The sequence below is a fragment of the Protopterus annectens genome, chromosome 9.part0 (assembly GCF_019279795.1).
Source record: "Protopterus annectens isolate FY-2018-M chromosome 9.part0, PAN1.0, whole genome shotgun sequence".
NCBI classification, from domain to species: domain Eukaryota; kingdom Metazoa; phylum Chordata; order Ceratodontiformes; family Protopteridae; genus Protopterus; species Protopterus annectens.
In genome coordinates, this window is record NC_056743.1 from 773,629,376 (window position 1) to 773,652,367 (window position 22,992).

The window sequence follows — 22,992 nt, forward strand, 5'->3', positions numbered from 1 at the left end:
ATAATCACAGATATTAAAGATGCCTCATTTTACCATACCTACCTATTTGTCAGTCTACTTAGACCATCTCTTGATTTTCTAAAATGACAACGTACTGCAAATCGGGCAGATATTTACCTTGCTTATGAGCGCAGACACACACACACACACACACACACACACACACACACACACACACACACACACACACACGCGCGCCTCCTTTGTTATCTAATGGCAACTTGCAACCCTTTTCAACAGCGTTTTGTTTTTGCCACTGAAGTAGGTCATATTGTAAAACATAGACATCAGATGTATTATCTTTTAAATTAAATTTATAACTGCCTTTTTCAGATGGCACCTTCTGTCTTTATATTTTACAAATTTTAGATTAAGCATTCTGAACATCACTGAAGAGGTGTCCCTTCAGTCAAAACATGGATACAGCGTGAGCTGCATCTGACAGAAAATCGGGCTGCTCACTACAGGCCAGTCTAATACATACCTGTTCCTGAAATGGTTAAGATCACATAATATATGGAGGATGATTATTTCTATGTAAAAGAGACCCATTTGTAGTTGTTTTTATATATAACTAGCAGGTCTTACCTAGGTATACAGAACCAGAATCTGTCAAATCAAAAAAAAAAAAAAAATGAACAGGTACTAATGAAAATTTTCAAATACAAGTCATACTTTATTCTCATTTTCGTCTCACCTTGATTTTATAACTGTCTTCTCTCTCCTCCTTACTCCATCTCCTACAATTGCAGTATGATATAATTTTAAATAACTGCATTGTCTTCTGTTAATATTGCCTGTTGTCAGTCCAAATGGAACTGCTTCCCAAACACACACAACATGTAAAGATGTCTTGTACTGTCTATTTAACAGTGCTTGCAAATTCCTTTACTGGCTTTGAAAGGCAATACACAACACTTAACTTTTTTTCTGTAACTAGAAGTATATGGAGCAGATAAATCTCTGTGTACTATAAAGAATTATGATTGAATCTATGAACATAGCCCTTATATTATGTGTTCTTGACCTCTTGAGGTGAATTTCTTGGCATGCATTTCTTGAACACATAATAAGCAGGTTGTGGTCACAAACCAACTCATGATCATTTATACAGTATATACCCTGTATACTTTACAGTCGAGAAAATGTATTCTCTATTTAATATCGTTAGCATAATCAGTAATCACTGATGAGACATTTTAAGTATGTCTGCATACTGTACATAATTGCTTACCATCCATTTTACTTGAAGACATTTATTACACATTTTATTGCGATTTTTTTTTTTTTTTTTTTTTTTTTTTTTTTTTTTTTTATTACTTGGTTACATTTTCAGTACCTCCCTTGCCCTTTTAAACACTAGTGACAGAGTGGGAATTGTGCATTAGATTCTTCCTACCAATTTAACTCCGTCAAAAAACTTTGACTTTTTCAGTCACTTCTTGTAGAAGTACAGTTTTCATATCCAAACTGCATCTTATGGAAATAACACTTTATAATTGTTTTCCATTTATTTCCTACTTTCATGTTATTGCTGGCCTACTCCTTCATATTCTTGACCATCTAAAGTACTCTGATTTTTCTAGTCATCTCCTGGGCTTGTTTTCTGTCATTTCCTTTGGAACAGTGGAAAAGGTTTCACTGGCACGTTCTGTCTGTGGATTTGCTGTTGTCAGAAGAATGACAAGCAGAGTCTACTTCAGTTTGCCTGCTAACTGTTTTGTTGAGTAAACTTTATTTCTTCCTTAGCCTGTTTTGCATAAAAAGAAATACTTTGATCCTCCAGGAAACTATTCTAAAAACTGGATATAGCGACTTAAATATCACACCTGCCTCTCCCCATCCCCATTTGCAGAAATAAATTTGCTTGTGTTCTACCTGTTGAGCAGTCAATTATTTTCCACAAACACCACGGTGTCCCCATATTGTTAATATTTTCCCTTCTGCCACAGATGTTCTTCGTGTTTTACTGTTGCAGCCATCACATTTGGGTTATCTGCTTGCAGTAGCCCACAGTCGGCCAGATTATCAAAGTCTTGGGTCCTGCGTCGGTTGCTGTCTCATCTTCCATTATGTCAGATAGGGGTATAAAGCATGCACCCGACGCCATTACATCAGTCTTTCTTGCCGTGTGGTGCTTGAAGCAGAAGCAGTTCGCAAGTGCCGGTCGGACGACTTCTGAAATTTTCGTTTTCGAGTTTCAGAACCGAAGTCTTCAACTAAAGCTAAGTACCCCATTGGGGAAACTTTTTCTTGCTCTAAATCGATGTCAGTAAAAGTCAATAATTGTATTTCTTGTGGAAAGCAAATACTTCATAAAGATTTTCATTCCTACTGTATTTTTTGCTTAGGCACTGACCACGACATGCCTTGCTGTCAGTTTTGTGCCTTTTTTTAAACAACGAACTATTCATTGTTGGTATATTTACACTTCTAAATATTTTGGTACTCGGTTCAATTATCCAGATATGTCTTTGGTAAGCTACCTGACTACCGACATTCCGAAAAAAATGCAAAGATAAAGACAGAGACAGGCTGCCTAGGTCCAAAGCTGTCGACGACGCTTCTCCTAAGCTAGTCGCCAGTTCACCGGTACTCAGTGAGGCACTTTTGCAGCCCCTGATACCCGCTACTTCACGTTTGCAGGCCTCTACTGAGACCTATTCGGAGTCTGGTATGCCGCGAGATGCTTTAACTGTGGAACCTGCAGATGTCTCTACTTTGGATGGGTCCGGAGCTGCTGTGCAGGCACCGGCTTCTGAGGTGTAGTCAGGCCTACTGACTTGCATATTAAACCAATGCCATCTTCTTCTTTAAGGCCTAAAACTCGATCCCTGCATAGAAAATCGACACCCAGACTGCATGGTCAGGCCTCTGTGCCTAAAAAACAAATGATAAGAATGGCTGAAGACCTTATTACTTTAATCAAGGGAAGCCAACCTTCCCCCTCTAAGAGACCTAGGACTGAATTTGCTTATGATACTTCTGATCAGGATTCTGAAATTTCTGTTTCCTCTGATGACCAGGATTTACCATTATCCACCTATGAGGATTCTGATGCAGAGGACTGTATTATGTCTGCTTCCCCTCCAGAGGATTTCTCTTTTGTTGAAACCTTGCATACTCTTAGGGAGCATTTTCGCTGGGAAAGCCAGGATTACTCTGATTCTAAAAAGAGGCTTGGGGATTTCTTGCTCCTGCCCCAACACAGGCCTTTAGCTATCCCCCCTGTACTGGACATTGTTGATGATGCCTTTTCGGAATCTAGCTTGGCCCCTGACTCTTTACTTCCTGCTCCCACGAAACCTGATAGATATTACAGGGTTCCTGACTCTCACAAGTTCCTTTTTAAAAATCCTAATGCGGATCCTGAGACCATTTCACAGGGACCCACGGGCATTAAGGCTACTACTGCCAAAAATCCTACCCCCTCTGATAGAGATTCCAGGGTGCTGGATAGATGGGGTAAGAAGGTATACACTTCTACAACCTTGGCCATTAGGGCCTTAAATGGCCAGTTTCATTTGTTAAAGTATCAGCAGCATATTATTGGATTGCTCAAACAGAAATTATGTTGATTCCTGACTGTGCTGAAAATAAGAATTTACAGAATTTAATGCATTCTGCTGAACAAGTTGGAAAACATACTTTGCAATGTAGTTTTGATTCACTAGAGGCATCTTGCAGGGCTGCTGTCACTGGGTCTGTACTTAGAAGGCATGCTTGGCTCAAGCAGCGATCTTTGCCTGATCATGTTAAAGCTAAATTGCTGGATGCTCCCGTAAATCATGACTACCTGTTTGGCAACAAAGCAATGGAGGAAAAAGCTATATCTATGCAAACTGTTAAAGATTTCTTACAAGTACAGCCTCCAAGATATAGTAGGCATTGGCCCTTTCTTGCCTTTTCCAGGCCTTCTCAGTTCAAACCCAGAACCAGCAGAACACTGAGACTTCAGTCCCAAGGTGCGCACAGGACTAAGCAGTGGGGGGCTCCCACTTCCAAATCAGGGAGTAGTAAGACTCCCCCCTATGGTAAACTGTCTCAGTGACTTAACTTTAAAACTTCCAAGCCCTTCTCAACTGACTGTTCCTTTAGGGGGAAAGATTGCTCTGCAGGCAAAAAACTGGGAACTCATTACCCAGGACAATGGGTTTTAAGTGTAGTATCCCAAGGATACAGATTTCACTTCCACACATTACCAATCCCAAATGGTTGGCCAGATCTGCCCCCAAATCAGTGGGCAGAGGCTCAAAATCAAGTACTCTCTTAAGTATAAAAGCTATTCAAACTGTACTAGAAGAGGAAAAGGGACAAGGTTTCTACTCAAGACTTTTCCTGGTACCCAGAAAAGACAACTCATGGTGTCCTATCCTGGACCTTTCTATCCTAAACACCTTTTTGGTGATCCCAAAATTCAAGATGCTAACTCTTTCACCAGTTGCTTCCTATGCTAGGCAAGAATGCCTGGTTGGCAACACTGGATTTAAAGGAAGCCTACCTGCACATCCCAATCAGGGAATCTTGCAGAAGATACCTACGCTTCAAAGCAGGCTACATGCACTATCCGTTCTCTGCACTGCCCTTTGGCTTATCTACTGCACCCAGGGTATTCACAAAGTGCCTAGCTCCAGTCATTACATTTTGCAGGCAAAGAAATATTCACATATACCCATACCTGGACGATTGTCTAATTCAGGCAGTAAGCCAGGACATACTTTTGAATTATCTGGCGTTTGTACAAAAGGTGCTAACTTGTCTGGGGTACACCATAAATGAAAAGAAATCACATCTTGTACCCTGTCAACAAATTACATTCCTGGGAACAAGCTTGAACACAACTTCCCAGATGGTTTTCCTCATGCCAGAGAAATAAATTCATTTGACAGCTTATTTCAAACTAATGGCCACAAAAACTCTGCTATCTGCAAGGCAAATACTGCAAGCCTTGGGATTCATGGCCTCCTGCATTCTTCTGATTCCATATGCGGAAACTACAATGGTATATAAAAAGCCTATGGTGCCAACATTCTCAGGATCTAGAAGCAATAATTCCTATCATACCTTGCCTACAGTTAGAGTTCCTTTGATGGGCAGAGGCCTGTCACCAAAACAAGGGACTACCAATCACTCTACCCCCTGCAGCTCAAACCCTAACAACAGACACATCAGACTATGCATGGGGGGGGGGGGGGCTCACCTGGCAGTGATGTGCATTCAGGGCAAATGGAACCCAAGTCAAATGCACCTACATATCAATCAAAAAGAAATGTTAGCTGTACAGAATGCTCTGACAGCCTACAAGGACCACATTCTTCCAGGACAATTAATGGTAAAGACGGACAACACCACTGTTATGTGGTACATAAAAAAGCAGGGGGGTACCCATTCATATATCCCCTCTGCAGACTAGCCATGGCTCTGTGGAACACAACCTTGAGCTACCAAGTGCATCTACAAGCTCATTTCCCGCCAGGAAAGCTAAATACACTGGCATAAGAACTAAGCAGAAATATCATGGACCCACATGAGTGGAAACTGGAACCAAAGACTTTCAACATGTTGATAAACAAATGGGGGAGCCCAGATATAGACCTGTTAGCCTCCCCTGGAACTACCAATTGGACAAATTCTGCATAAGGACTCCCCACAAACAAGCTTGGAACGTGGATACCCTGTCCTTCAACTAGAAAAATCTGTCAGTTTATGCCTTTCCTCCTCTGCCTCTCTTCTCCAAAGTGCTACTAAAGATCAAACAGGACAAACCAAGGACAATACTGATTGCACCAGACTGGCCACACCAACACTGGTACTCCCTCTTGTGCAGTGTCACGGCTGGCACCATGGCACCTGCCTCAGACCCCTACCCTGCTGTCCCAGCAGGAGGGCCAGATTCTGCATCCTCAGCTTCAAACACTGAACCTGGCAGCCTGACTGATTACCTGATCTCCCAGTTACCATCCCTCAGTAAACAGGTGTTGGATGTCATTCTGGAGGCAAGGAGGCCTAGTACTACAAAATCTTATGCTGAAAAATGGAAAAGATTCTGTTCTGGAACCAAACTCAAGGGATGAGCACAGCAGCACACAATTTACCTCAGATTCTTCAATACTTAATTGAGATGCTTCACAAGGGCCTTTCCTTTTCCTCCATCAAAATTCATGCCTCAGCCATCTCAGCTCATTACAACACAGAACCACCCCTCTTCTCTCCACTGCTCAAGCAGTTCCTCAGAGGGGCCAAAAATTTAAGACCACCCAGGAGAGCCCCACCTCCAGCCTGGGATCTTAACTTTGTATTGGAAAAACTCACTCTACCGCCTTTTGAACCAGCTGCAAGTGCAGAGTTAAAATTCCTTTCTTGGAAAACTGCCTTCCTTTTAGCAATCACTTCAGCAAGAAGGGTGTCTGAATTATAGGCCCTTATGGCAGTGGAGCCTTTCATCATCTTTCATGCGGACAGGGTGTCCCTCAGGACCAATCCCTCCTTCATGCCCAAGGTAGCATCCAGTGTGGCTCTTAATCAGTCCATTCATTTGCCAACCTTCTTTTCTAATCCACAGACAAAGGGGAATGGATACTGCACTCCTTAGATGTGCACAGAGAACTTAGATTTTACTTGGACAGGACTAAACCCCAAAGGAAATCTGAACAGCTGCTGGTGGCATTTGCTGCAGGGGCAGAGGGGAAGGCCATTTCAAAGCAGACCATTTCAAAATGGATAGGCCATCGCATTCATTTCTTCTATAAGCACCACAGAAAACCTATCCCACAGGGGATAAGACCACACTCAACCAGGGCTGCATCTACCTCTACAGCCTTTCATAGAGGTGTCCCTACCAGGGACATCCCAGAAGTTGCTACCTGTTCTGTACATACTTTCACCAAGCATTACCATTTGACAATTTTCTCTAAATCCAGAGCTGGTTTTGCCACTGCAGTCTTGCAGGGCCTTATAGCTGGTCCTAATGCTATCTAAATTCCTCCTTCCATCCTTAGCTTTGGGAATCTACCCAAATGTGATGACTGCAACAGTGAAACACGAAGAACATAGTACAGTTGTGTACACTTACCATAAATGTAGATGTTCGAGTGTATTCACTGTTGCAGTCTTGGTTACCCTCCCTTCAGCCTCCTGACTTCTATTGACTATATCTCTATTCTTTTTTACTATGCTTAAAAGCTTTTTGGGTATTTGCTTTTTTGTTGGAGGTGTAACCTTGTATATAATTGCTTCCCATTATGGGGGCACCTGACATTTGGGGCAAGAAAAACTGATGTAATGGCATCGGCTGCATGCTTTATACCCCTGACTGACTACCTGACATTATGGAAGATGAGACAGCAACTGACGCAGGACCCAAGACTTTGATAATCTGGCTGACTGAGGGCTACTTCAAGCAGATAACCCAAATGTAATGACTGCAACAGTGAATACACTCAAACATCTACATTTAAGGTAAGTGTACACAACTGTACTTTTTGACAGGAGCAGCATTTTCTGCTGGTATGACTGAATCTTTACTACTATAGATTGTTGCCTCTTTCTGATTACCAGATTTGGAGCATACTCATGGTGTCCCCTTTCAATTAGCAAATCTTTCTTTGGAATACCCATGTAGTTGCTTATTTGTATTTTCATAAAATTAATGCAGTCTATTACTTCCCATTTCTCTGGCATAGCAGAAAAATCTCAATTTTCTCTGCAAGCTCGATCATCAAATTCCACTGTTTTTTTTAAACAGTTGTTGAAAAGCATCATATTCAGCCTTTCCTTCATTTCATCCACTGATTTCTACAGTTTTATCTGCTCATCTAAATAGCTACTTAAAGTTTCTTCTTTTCTCTACAGACTTTTCTCATTTGACTTCATATATTCTTTCAGTTTCTCTACCAACACCCCTGGATGCATTTGATTTATTTTCTTTGTCTAAATTACTAGAAGTCATCTCCTGAACTACTCATTGCTGAAGAGTTACAAGGCTCTTCTCCATTACAGTATTTTTTTTAGTGAAGGAGATGCTGAAGGTAGCTGTGAGGTGAAATGGTGAGGATGTGTCAGTTCATTAGAAATCCTTGTTGTTCCTGTGTTTTGGTAGTGAATTGCATTTTTCCCCCACAGTAGAACTGTTTGGCCACTATCAGACATATTTGGTTTCACCTGCTGTTATGTTATACTCCCTTAGTTATGATTTCATTATGCATACCTGAGTTAGGTTTTATATTAGATGAGTATTAAAAAGGTCATCCCAAGACAGATGGTCCCATTTTCTGCGTACCCATTCATGGTGAACATTGAGATATTTACAGATGGAAAGAGAAAACGGAGAAAGTATGTTGTAACTGTAAAACATAAAAAAAATTTAAAGTGCTGAGTGTAGACTGGTGTCCCTTTCGCTCTGTGTTAATAGATTCACTGTTTGTGCCTGGTGATTCAGTTACGGAGTTGAGTAATCCAATACTTTATTTAGAAAAAATAATCGGACAGTGACTGCAGAAAGAATACAAAGTTAAGTTAGTTTGCCAAAGAGCTCCTTGGGCTGCCTTAGTCTTTTTATCCTTAATGGGTTTTACTTTGTTATGCCAGCTTGCAGTCATTAACTGCTGGAAGCCTGATCAGACGTTGAACTCTTTACACTTTAAGGGCCATTTTGCCACATGTGCAATCCTGTGTTTTCTTTTTCTTTCTTTCTTTTACTGCTCTTTGGGCAGTACTGTAGATTTTCCACACTTTATTAAGTATTTTGTGTGCCTTACTACCAAGTCTACCTTTTGTAGGCTTCCTGTTCATGTTGGGTTCTTAACACTTGCCTTTGTAAATTATTTATTGACGTTCATATCATAAATATATGTAGCCCGTTCTTAAGCAGTGAAGTACGTTTACGTATTATACTACAGTGTTTCTTGTAATCATCTTCATGAACACATAATATAATGCAGGAGACATCTGCATGCTGCATTTTCTGTGAGTGAGTGCTTTTTTTTTGTATTTATGGATTGTCAACCAAGTTGTAGTATGTTATAATAAACAAAACACACCTATTAACTGAGTTCTTTTTATATCCATAGCCATTGTGAGTAAGCACTAGAAGCTAAAGCTATAAAGTACAGCTTACTGTCAGTGTGATAGCATACATTCAGAATTGAAACCTCCATTAGATTTAGTTCAGCGCGTGTGTGTGTGTGTGTATGTGTTGGGGGAGCTTGGGAAGTACAGCTAAGGGCTGTTAGTGCAGGAGGGAATTTAGAGAGGATGAAGTAAAACTGGGATTGTAGCATAGGGTAGAAAATGTGATGCTAAGTGTTAGAAGAGAAAGAGGTTTCGAACGGATATATAGAGAAAGAAAGAAGTGTAGGTAAGGTAGGTTGGACAATATGTTAGTGCTTAGTAGATTTGTATAACAAGATGTGCATGGCAGGAAGCGGTGCTAAAATAAGTAATACATAATCATATGCAATTATGTATGGAGGATATTTTTAAGAATAGTTGAAATTGGTTTACTAAAGGAACTGAGGACACAGTTCTACTGGGAGTGAGTCCTAGGTTGCAGGCTGAAATATTGCACATGGCCTGTCCTTCGTTCTTATGTTGCTTCTTGGATAGAAAAGATAGACTGCTCTGTTGTGGTGTATGCCTCAAGTCATGATGCAAGAGTGCAGCAGTAGTAGAGATATGCGTGGTGCAGATAGTACCACACAGCCCGGAGTGTTGTGCGGCATGAACCCAAAGGGCAGGTGTTTCACACTTCCTGGTTGTGAAGTATGTCTGCACCATGCACACTTCCAAGTGTCTTATTGCACTAAAATGTGCACTTGTGTTTTTGTTTTTGCAGTCATTTGTATATGGTAATTATGTTTTGTACTATATTTTAATGTAAAATAATTCATTTGACCATCTGAACTGATTGATTGTGCAGGAAGTTTAATTACTGGTCAGTTAGGGAATCCAGTCTAACTGGATAAAATTCACTGACTTCTTTTTTCACAGTTGCAGTTTTCACACTAGGGAGAGCTCTTATCAACATGTTGATCAGTGTGCAGTCATTTTAGAAGACCTCTAACGGATACAAAGTTTATAATTTAAGTTAGCAGGGGTATTCTAAGATGTTTTTATAACATGGTTACATTTGCAAATTCAGATATTGCACAGGCTGGTAATTAAGGTAGTAGGGGCCCATTCAGTTTATCAGTACATAAAACACCAAATTCTAGCTTCATCCATAACTGTATTGACAAGTTTTTTTTTTTTTTTTTGCATAGAATGTAAAAAAATGGCTAGGACTGGAGGTTTTCATGATTTGTAGGAATGTTATTTTTTATCGAGCTGAAGTAGACAACATGATTTGCCCCTTAAATGTGTTTAACAGTTTTTCTCTTCTCCACCTTTACCTTCTCAATTACCCTTTCTCTAGTTTCCAGTGCCATTTTGAATGCCTGTGTGTGTAGAGTTCCTTTCTTAAACCATTCTGTTGTTCTGCTCTGTGAGCCCTGAGCCTTCTATGAAGATGCATTTCTCACAGATCCAGATAGCAACTGCTCCTTACAGTTTCCTGACAGTGCCCCTTCCTCTTTCCTTCCTTTTTATAGTGACCCATTCACATCTCCCTGACATAAATTTGTGCACCTGCGCTTCATCACTTCCCGAAGACCTTGTCATTGTTGGTCTCTTGTGATCAGAGCTCTGGTTCCTCTAGTGTTTTGGCTTATCCTTTTCCATTCTATCTTGCAAACTGTGTTGATAGTATTCCAATGAACTTTTCAACAATTTGATGATGTCCTTCTATTCATATGTCTTTCGTCAGTTACGTTAGGAACCTCCATGGCAAAGCCCAAGATTGTTCCAAATTAGTACTTAATGGTACCACTTACACTGATCTTGCCGACTTAGCCAACCTGCTAGTTGATAGGTTCAGGAGAAACTTCACCCCCTCATCACCCCCCCCCCAAAGGCCAAGTCGACATCCACGATACTTGTCCCACACCTTACATCTCCATAGATCAAGTGCTAAAGGACCTATCCAAGGCAGAGAACACAGCTTCCATATGACCTGATAGTATCCCAGGCAGTATTCTACACCATCTCCAGCAAGAACTAGTTTCACCATTGAGCACCCTATTCAACCACAGCCTAATTACAGGCTTCATTCCACCAGAGTGGAGAACCACCATCGTCATCCCCTTGCACAAAGGTGGTGCCACTACTGACCCAGGAAATTATTGCCACCATTAGATTGACAAGTCTGATCTGTAAAACCATGGAATGTATTATTATGGATCTCATAAGCAAGGACGTAGACAATCTCCAAACACTCTACCCCACCCAAGTTGGATTCGTCAGGAGCAGATCTTGCCTATTGAACCTTGTTGACTTCTTTGAGACTGTCACCAAGGCCCTGGATGAGAGAAAGTCAGTACATACAGCTTACCTTGACCTGGCCAAGGTCTTTGACACAATCACCCACTTGGGCATCATTGAAAAGCTAACACAACTTGGAGTTGATCCCTGTCTCGTCAGATGGGTGGCCAACTGGCTCACAGATAGGACCCACAAGGTAAAAATAGGCATCACCACCTCTGACAGCAGACCTGTCACTAGTGGTGTTCCCCAGGGATCTGTCCTGGGACCTCTACTGTTTGGGATCTACTTCTCAGAGGTCCAAGCAAAGACAAAGGGCCTGTGGCTGACCAAGTTTGCAGATGACTGCAAGTTGGGTACTGTCCTTGACTCCCCAGATGATGTTAACATACTGCAAGAGGGTCTCACAGCTACAAATAACTGGTTCCAAAGTCATGGCCTAAAGTTAAATGTAAAAAAAATATTATCATACCATTCGGCAAAAACACTGCCCCTACTGATTACCACATCAACGGCAACCTCCTAAGCAGACAACCCGTGGTGAGAGACCTGGGTATTCAGGTTGACAACAGTCTCACATTCGACCATCATGTGGCTGCATTGGTCAGAAAAGCCTTTTACTTGGTTCATCTCATAAGTAAAGGGATTGCATCCAGAAAAAAAGGAGGTTATTGCCTCTCTGTACTCCTCTCTCGTTAGATCTATAATTGCGTGTAACGCCCCGTTTGGTATGTACCTCTCCAAACACCTGCACCAACTGAAAAGGCCACAGAAATATTTCACAAGGAAAATCCATGGCCTCCAACACCTGCGCTATGCAGACAGGCTCAAATCACTATCACTTTGCTCTGTAACATACAGATTGCTCACAGGTGATCTGTGTCTTGCGTACAAGGCAATATTGGACCCTGCCCTACTAGAGATGCTCCATATCCGTAAGTCTAACTCGTCGCGCATTACCCACTTGATGGGCCTAAATCTAATATGTGACATCAACAAAACCTGCTGGAGAGACAGGCTTGTCTCCTAGAGGCTGCCCCGTCTCTGGAACAGATTTCCTATACATATCAAACAGAATACCTCACTGACCCTCTTCAAACGCAACCTTGAGTGGATGGGAAACCACAAATGTGTCCCCCAGGGGTTCCAACTTTGTCCCTCATTGACAGGGTTGACAGGTGCTGACTGAGGTTTCTTTTTTGGGGATAAACTTGGCTAGGCTTGTAAGGGCCCCAGAGCCATTAACCTAGTAACCTCCTATGATATGTTGCAGCACTCATACTCATAACATGAGGGAGTCTGCCGCAGGCTAACCCAAATGTCTGTCCAGTATACAAAAATCTAAAGCTACTGTAAGGTACGTGCGATGTCGCACATATGATCCTGTCTAACATTAGTCGTAAAGTGATGTCAGGTGTATAGTAGACCTTGGCACATACCATCCTCAGAACTTTTCTGCCACCAGTCTGAACATCTTCTCCAGTCATTTGCTTGACAGCGAAATCGCAGACAGATTCCAAATCAGATAAGTACCCTGTTGAGGTTTTTTTCTTAATCTTTTTGTCATAGTGTTATTTGCTGAGGTTACATGTAATCTGTGAAGGGCAGGTGTCAGTGTGGAAGGCAAATTCCACATAAGGATACCCACAATCTTTGCCTTTTTTGCCTAGAACCTAACCACGACTATACCTCTTGTGCTATTTGCAAGGCTTTTGTCCCAAAGACCCTGCATAGTCATCTCACTTCTCTTAATTTATATTTAGAGAACCAACACCTTAAGCATTTAGCTCATGAGTCCATGGAAAGTGTGTTGGGCCATTCAGGGGAGGCTGTTCTTAAGGCCAAGAAATCTAGCCCAAGGTATCTGCTACTCCTCCAATTTCAAACGTTTCTCCCGGGGCTGATGTTGGCCCAGAGATCTGTTTGGAGGTTGCTGGTGATTCTTCCATGGGTATCACTTTGGAGACCACAAAGGATCCTGCTAGCATGTCCTCAGGGGATATGCAGACCTAGGGGGGAACCCAGGCTCACTGCCTCTGAAGGTCCTTGAGGCATTACTCAAATCCTGGTTCATGAAGAGGTTCCTAGCAATATTATTGAATGCAGGCAGACATCGGGTCCCTCGTCCTTCCACTGCATGGATGCACCACTAAAAAAGAAGCAGAAAACTAAGCATTCTCCTCCTCCTTCTCCTCAGGAACAATCTACTGATTGGCAAGCCTTTTCACAAGGTCTGTTTAACGCCTTTATGGCCCTTAGGCAATGCACAGGGGTCTCTATTCCTTCTCCTTTCCTTTCTCCAGTTTTTCCTCAAAAAATGATCAGGATTGAGGATTCTTCTGATGAGGATGATTCCTCTGGGGAGGTCTCTGGCATATTCTGCCCAGATGTCTTCTCCATTGTGATATGCCTCCCCAGAGGATGAATCAGATGAATCTGAATCTCCAGGGGGGAGGATATTATCTTCGGAGAGACCATTTTGAAGATGAGAGAATTTTTCCAGTGGGACTGCTCTCAGATTTCTGAGATACAAAAAAGATATTTTGATCTTTTACAGATGGAGTTCCCATTTCCATCTGCAGTACTTCTGGTGCATCCAGCCTTCTTGGATGCTTTCTCCTCTGCTTCTAAGTATCTAGATTCACAACTTCCTGCCAAAAGGCCAGACTGGTTTTACAAAGTGCCAGAAGTTTTTAAGTGCCCTTCTGCAGATCCATCAACAGTCTTTAGTGGTTGCAGATAAGCCCTGTAAACCTCTGCCTTCCACCGCCCTTCTCCCATCGGATAAGGAGAGCAAAGTTATGGAAAGGTTGGGAAAAAAGTATATACTTCGACCAACCTGGCCTTTAGGGCCATAAATTACCAGGCACATATGGCCAAATATTCCTTAACCCTCCTTTCTCAAGCCACTAAGCTGAGCTTCCAGGCTCTAACACCAAGTCCCAGCTTGCTTCTATTTTAGGTTCCTCTGCTCAAATGATGCATCATTCTATTAAATGCAGCTGTGATGCAGTGGAAGCATCTGCCAAATCTGCTGCATCTGGCTCTGTCCTTCGGAGGCACTCTAGGCTGAGACTGCAGCCACTACCAGATGATATCAAAGCCAAAATTATGGATGCTGTACTAGATTCCAAAGCTTTGTTTGGATCTGCAGCTGCAAAACCTTTTAAGTCTTTGCAGGACAAGGGCAAGGAGCTCCAGGACCTTAAACATATTTTTGTGTCACCAGTTCCAAAATTTCAAAGGAACTATCCTTCCAAAACTCCATTTGTTAGGAAGCTATCCACACCTCCTCCTCCTAAGAGTAAAAGAGTGCCAGAAAGCTGTATTCTGCCAAGTCTTAATCTACTACTACTGCTCAGAAACAGGCCTTTCAAAGCAAGCCAGGTAGTCTGTGACTGCCACCCTCTTTGCAGTCAGACCCCTCTATTCTTAACATTTATCCCTGTCCCTCCCTGCTTGGAAAAAGATCACCCAAGACTTGGGTCCTTTCTATAATCATTAGAGGATACTTCATGCTATGGAAGACTCCTACTACCTTCAGGGATATTCTGCAACTCCCAAAAGATCAGTTGGTATCCTTTCCTCAGGTGATTCACACCTTGCTTTCTCAGGGTACCACTCAACAGGTTCCACCTTCCCAAACAGGAAAGGGTTTCTATTCAAGAATGTCCCTAGTCCTCAGGATGGTCTTTGGAGACCCATTCTAGATCTTTCTCATCTAAACACCTTTGTAAAGGTAAGAAACACAAAACAAAAATCTTGTAACCAAAAACAAAAAAGGCAGCAAGCTGTAGAACTCCAACCAGTTTATTGTTAGCACTTTCGTTCAGAAAATACATGAACTTCTTCAGACAAAGAAACCCGAAGAGCCCTCGGTTAAAATAAAACTATCAGTTAAGATGAGATAATTAAATTTCTTAAGTTATGTTAATTGGTTTTATAATTAAAGAGCCAGTGTTATACAAGTTAAAATGTATATGTGAATAAATATAAATGCTTAAACAAGTGGAAATATAAAATTTGTATGAATGTATAAAGATAAATATGTATAAATAAATATTTATAAATTCATTCAAGTAATAGAAAAGTTGTTATACAAACAAATTTCATCTTTGAAGAGCTTTCAGTTTCAGAATATTCATACGAATTTTATATTTCCACTTTGAGCTGTTTGTTATCTAGCATTTAACAGTATTTAGATTAACTTATACACATAAGAAAATTAAGTAATAAGACTGATGTGTTGTAGTTTTAAAATTATTGCTGATTTTAAAAAAATGCATGTATATTTATTCACATATACATTTTACCTTTTATAATACTGGCTCTTTAAATGTCCTAAGTTATGTTAATTGGTTTTATAATTAATTATCTTAATTGATAGTTTTATTTTAACTGAGAACTCTTGGGGTTTCTTTGTCTGAAGAAGTACATGTATTTTCTGAATGAAAGCGCTAACAATAAACTGGTTGAAATTCTACAGTTTACCTTTTTAAAGGTACCCACCTTTCGCATGCTTTCCTTAAACACTCGGCTTCCTCTCATTCTTCCTCAGGCCTTCATGGTGTCTGTGGACATCAAGGATGCCTATCTTCACATCCTTATTCCTCTTCCTTACAGGAAACCTCTGCACTTTGCTATTGCTTCCTCACATTTTTAATTTTCTGCCTTCTTTTTCTGTCTGTCTGTTGTACCAGGGGTCTTCACAAAGTGCTTAGTTCCTTTCATTGCCTTTTGCAGACTCAGGGGTATTCAGATTTTTTTCTTACCTAGACAACCTCCTTCTCCAGACTCATTCTCCAGACATACGTCTGCAAAACCTTCATTTTGCAGTGTCTCTTCTGGAATGACTAGGATTCACTATAAATTTCCAAAACTCCTTTCTTGTTTCTTCACAAGGCCATGTCTTCCTATGATGCAGAATTCAGTCAAACAAGATGTTGGCTTCCTTACCTCTTCAGCAAGTAATTTCTCTAACTGTTTACTTTCAAGTTATCATTCCACTCCAGTCCCTGACTGCTAGGGAGTTCCTCCATCTGATAGGCTTCATGGCATCCACCTCTATCCAAACTTCACGAGCATGAGGAAACTCCAGTGCTATCTTAGGTCAGTCTGGGTGCAACACGCTCATCCACTAGATTTTGTGATGCTTATCTTTCCCTCTTTGAAAAAAAGAAAATGAGTGGTGGATTCAACAGGTTTTCTTGAATCCAGGGATTTCCCTATAAACCCCCCTTTCCATCTCAGGAGTTGTTCACGAATGCCTTGGAAGTTGGATGGGGGGGGGGTGGGGCAACCTTTGCCTCTTGAAAGGTTCAAGACATGTGGTCTCCTTCCCAAATGAAGGAACACGTAAACATAAAAGACGAGAGCTCTCATTTTTGCCTTGCAAATCTTTCATCCTCTCTTTCAACCAGGCCCCTTAAAGTAGTTCACAGATAAACACCACAGTTCTTTGGTATGTCAACAAGCAGTGGGGGGACCAAGTAATATCCCCTCTGCAGGTTAGCTCTCATTACTTGCGAGTTGGCAACTCAATGTCAACTGACCCTTCAGGCAGTTTACATTCCTTCCAGTCAGAATGTTGTGGCAGACACATTGAGCAGGTCCATGACTCAGTCCCATGAATGGATGTTGCATAGGGATGCGTTTCTGAACATTATCCATCGCTGGGGTACTCTTCAATTAGATCTGTTTGCCTCCCCTATAAACAGACAACTTTCAAAGTTTTGTGCCAGAGTTGCCGATCCTCAGGCATGGAAAATGGACACCCGAGCTTTCTCTTGGAAGGGGATGTTTCTCCTATGCACTCCCCCCTTCTCTCTCCTTCAGAAAGGTCTGTTAAAAATTCAACAAGCCAACCAAAAATCTTGCTGGTGACTCCCTTTTGGCCAAGATAGCATTGGTTCCCCCTTCTGCATTTAGCCAAGGACAATCATCACAAGTTACCTCACAGGGTGTATCTACTCACACAGGACAAAGGATCTCTAATATATCCACAAATGTTAACCCTTCACATGACACTCTGGGTGATAGGATTTTGATCTCTTTCAGACACCTAGTTTCTGAAGATGTGCTATAAGTTCTGCAGGAGGTCAGAAAACCCAATACTAGGAAATCCTACATTTACAAATGCAAGAGGTTTCCCATTTATTATTTATTTTAGATTTGTTGACTGGGCTAGTCTAGCTGGATATATGTCCATTTTCAGTAGAGGCCCGGGGAGAAAAGAGAAAAGAAAAGCTCCAAGCAAAAACAATAACAATGTTAAAAAAAAAACAAAAAAACATCTAGTGTCTTTCTAAAAACCTGCAACCATTGTCCAGTGGTTTTGTCATTTCTGTGTGAACAACTGAAGACTGGATTATCACTCTTCGGGAAAAGCTCATCTCTCAGTAATTTCTGCCTGCCTATGACCCCTCCTTTGGCTTCAAGGTTAGAAGTCAAACTTTTCTTGAAAGGTGGTGTTCATATCAGACCACCAAGGAAACCATTTCATTCTCCTTGGGATTTATACTTTGTTTTAGAAAAACTTATATTGCCTTCCTTTGAACCACCAATTTCCTCTTCCCTTCAACATTGCACTTGGAAGACGGCTCTTCTTTTGGCTATCACTTCAGCCAAAAGGGTCTTAGAACTTCAGACCCATATGGCCTTTTCTCCTTTCAATGTTTTTCACAAGGGGAGGGTTTCTCTACACACCAATCCTTCCTTTATGCCCAAGGTAGTGAATGAGTTGTCACTTAATCAGTCCATTAATCTGTCCACTTTCTTTCCCTCTCCACAGTCTTCTAGTGAGAGAATCTTATACACCTTGGATGTGCATAGACAACTATGGTTTTATTTGGATAAAACCAAGTCCTTCAGGAAATTTTATCATCTCTTCATTTCCTAAAATCCCAGGGTTTTGGGCAGACCTGTTTCCAAGCAGCCATTCTCCACCTGGATCTCTAAGGCTATTTCCTTTTGTTATGTGGCTCATGGAAAAACCCTTGCATTTCCAGTTAAGGCGAACACCACTAGAGCTTGTGTCTTCATCAGGTGATTTTTTCAAAGATCTGGATACTTTATCTTAGAAGCAGCTACTTGTTGTTCTTTTCATACCTTCACAAAACACTACAAGTTGGATGGTAATCTAGATCTAGAGATGGTTTTGCCAGGGCTGTTCAGGGTTTGTAGAGAATGCTACTGCCCCTTCTCCCACTCTATCTTCTGCATGAGCTTTGTTATTCTCCCTCATGTTATGAATACTGGAACTTATGAACAGAAGGATATAGAATAGTTGTGTAAAATGTTACCATAACCATAGATTTCCTTCAAGAGAAGGTTGCAGTATTCTTCCCTCCTACCTTCCCCCTGATGCTTTTTTGTTTTCTGGATGTGTGTTTTCTCAGCTTATCTCCGGCTGGTGTTCTTCCTGGGGCATTTAGTTCTGAAGATGGTACATGCTGACGTCTGCTATATACCTGACGTCACTTTATGACCAACATTGAACGGGATCCTATGTGCAACGCCACATGTACGTTACAGTAGCATTAGACTTTTGCATACTGGCCTGACGTTCGAGTTAGCCTGTGTCAGACTCCCTGATGTTATGAATACTGCAACATGTAGAAGAGGACGACATATATGGTTATTGTAAGATTTTACACAACAATTCTTTCTTGTTAATGCATGGTATCAAGAACAGAACATATTTCTTATGGTGTGTTTTGATACATCCAGTGGAGTGGGTGCATTACCTGTTTTCTTTTGGTAGTGTGTCATCCAAAGGTTACATCCCAGCATTTGTTGCTGCTACCACTTCCAATTTCAAATATTACAGTGGTTAAATAGTAGGCGTATCACAAAAGGTAAAATACAAAAATAGAATAATTCCAAAATGTGAGTAACATGAAATACCGTAAACAAACCAGAGAAGTTTATACAAATAATAATGAATGACTTTCCAAAGCACCAGAAAAAGCAGTGTAAAAAAGTTAAATTTAGGGGATCAGTTTAAAGTAGAATAAAGCTGAACATTTCCAAAGCCATTTTGGTAGTAAGTTCCATAGGTGCAGAACTTGATAATTGAAAGACTGAACACTATCTCTTAACCTGCACCCTAGGAACTACTAGTCCCCACAGCTGCAAAGTGTGTTACATGGTTGGTAGTAGAAATGTCTCTTTCAGAAAGGACCCAGATCATGCAGAGCCAAGAATACTAACACCCTTGTATTGTGTAAGATACGAAATTGAAATGACAGTCAATGCAATTCTTGAAGAATAAGTGTTAAGACTGTTGAGGATGATTGCCAGTAAGTAATCATACAATGAAGTTTTCATAAGTTGGAATCGGTCAGTGTCTTTATCAGGAATCCCAAGGTAAAGAATTGCAGTAGTGTTCACAGGGATTGTTCGACTCCATCAAAGGAACTCTTAGTGAGTGGTGAAGCTGCAAATATAACTCAAGAAAGACACTTTAAGAAAACCTCAAACTAGGTTCCCTCTGTATAGTGGAGCACCCTCTGCACCTCCCCATAACAGCTGCAAGATTGCACATCAGTGGGGTACATAGAAAATTCCACTGGTCCTAAAAAGTGACTTTAAGCAAATTTACTTTGCAGCATCAGCACTTCCTGAAAAACTGTCCAAACAACTGATAGTGTTCTGCCAAAACATGTAACCATGGCATGAACCATTGCTCTGAAATCCTTGTGTCATACCATTTGCTTAATCCATGAAATCACAGCGACTTAACAGTGGTGGCAACCTGGTCATTAACTTTTTGTTGGCTCACTAAGGAAGATGCATACATTTTACATTTTCGATAAAAACTCTAGCCTGCTGCCACCATAGAGGTGAAGAAGGAAGGAATAGTGGTGGAGCAGATTAAAACTTGCAGAGTGAGTGTTGATTCCAGCTTAATTACTGATGAATGCCATCCATATCATCTGCCAAAGAATTTCCACATGAGGGAGGTTGAACGGTTGTGTTTCTCCCAGGGGTGACATAACACTGGGACAATAACTGTTTTGAAGTGTTTGAGCCCTGTGGCTCTCCCAACACTTATAGTTAAAAACAGGAAGTGTTATGACCTGAATCCACTCAGTATAAAGTGTAGGTTGGCAGGAGGTAAACCAGTGTAGGACACTAGAGAAAAGGCCATAGTATAATCAAACATGTTGCAGACTTCAAATATTTTTTCCTGTGGTAGAGAGCAAATGCTGGAGGTATGATTGCAAAGATGGACGTAATTGGGAGAATGTTTTTTTTTTTTTTTTTTGGAAATGTAAAAAGTTGGCAGATGTTCAAAATTATGTACAGAGGTTCCTTAGTTATCTGTCTGAAAGGCAGCAGTCAGTCAAATGCAGCAGGACTTCTCTGCCAGTTACCATAGGTGTCCCCTGAGGGTTCTATGCTTGGCCTCTTTTCTTTAATATTTTTAAACAAGCTTCACACTGCCATATACCAAACAAATATAATACAATGCACAGATGATGCTACTAGAAAATGTATAGCCCCAACAATATTTAGACTTCAAGAAATCACTCAAATTTCTTGCTCTTCAGTCAAAACCTGGTTGAAAAAATTCAGACCTACTCCTTAATCCGAATAGAACAAAAGTGATGCTCTTCACCCCCAAAACATTATGTCAATAAAAAACCATCCTTCTGTGTTGTATCTGCAAGTAATACTAAAACGAAGTAGTACCACACACTAAATTACTGGGCATTGTAGTAGATGACTGTCTTAAATTTGATCAACATATTCTTCAAACAATTAAAAAGACACACCGGAAACTTGGCTCCCTTTACAGGGCAAAACAGTTCCTTACACACCCAGCAAGAAAAACTCTAGCCTCATCCTATTTGCTTTCAACCATTTTATATGCCTTGCCTATCCTTACAAATCTAAGCTCTACACGAAAATTCAAACTAGCCTCCTGTTACAATGAAGCAGCTAAATTTGCTACCGACACTGCACACCAAACTCACCACTGCCAAGCCTTAGAACAACTAAACTGGTTAGAACCTAACTGCATCACTTGCTCTCAGCTAGTTATTGCCTACAAACTGATATATTATCCTGAAAAAATCTCCTGCATTAAAACATATTATTGCCCTACATTCCTACAAGAGACCTCTGTTCTGGTGTTAAATTTCTATTAAGCACTACACGTGGGTTTCCTCCGGGTGCTCCGATTTCCTCCCACATTCCAAAGACTTGCAGCAGGTGAATCAGGCACTCTAAATTGGCCCTGGGTGAGAGTGTGTGTGTGAGTGGTGCTAATGAACTATTGTGGCAGGGCCAGCCACCCAGCGGTGTAAACCTTGGCTCGAGATGATTGTCACTGCTGAAGTGACACCCTGAACCCATTTGCAAAGTGGGAAAAGGGGTTGAGGTTGGATGGATGGACTACTAAAGCAAATAATCCATTGGGGACTTGCTATACTCCTATAACATCTTTAAACTCTGGAACACCATCCCTACACAAGTAAAAATGATTAACAACCTCCCAAGCTGTAAAATCTAGCTCAGACAATAATTTATCTAATGCTGGTCATGCTCATGTTCACCACCAGGTTGAGACCTCTAGTGAAAGCACAAACTTCTCATTGCTCATCACTAACTTTTTGCCCTTCTGTATTTGAATTATTACACCCCTAATAGCACACACACTCAACTGCTGGCTCCAATAAAGGCTGTCCCTCCTTGAAGTAGTATACAACTGTCCAGATGCATCAATCACACGAACAATCTCCAGAGCGTAATCTAGTAGCAGGAAAGTATTAAAGACAAACAAGCAAACAAATAAGGTGATTAAGCACTTTCATCTCCATTCCGGAGACTTCATCAGAATTATTACTACATCATCTTCCATATTCCTTATTGGATAACTATTTGGTATAAGGCTTAACCCTTCATTAGACATACAAAATTATTTTATATATAAAAATCAACTATATTACCACATATATAAATGCAACTGTAATTATATATAATATATATATATATATATATATATATATATATATATATATATATATATATATATATATATAAAGTATGTGTATGTATATATATATATATATATATATATATATATATATTTAGAAAATATATGTAAAAAATTATGTGAAAAATTAAAATATATGTAAAAAAAAGTTGTAAATTCTTTTTATCTTTTCACCCACGGTCAGAATACAGGATGGGATAAAAAATCCATTAGCAAGATTTGGGATATGTTCAAAAGAATGCCCAGCAAACTAGACATTTTGAATAGACCCCTTAGGTATAGTTATAAGAGGAATTATAAAAGAAATTTTAGAAAAGAAAAAAGGGGAATATATGAGAGGGGCAAGTTCTACGATAGACACATTTAAGTGTGGGAGATGCTCTGTGTCCATTTATAGCAGGATGTAAGGACCTGGAAATACAAAGCATCCCCCATAAATTGAAGGGAAGAACATACTCCAGTTGTTATACAAAAGGGGTTGTTTATCTTGCCTATTGTTTAGCATGCTGGGCATACTATGTAGGAAAACCCGAATGAAATTTAAGACAGCATATCTATGAACACGTGTGATATAACAAGAAAAAATGAAAACAATGCTTTATATAGACATATTTTGATATGTAACAAACGGATTA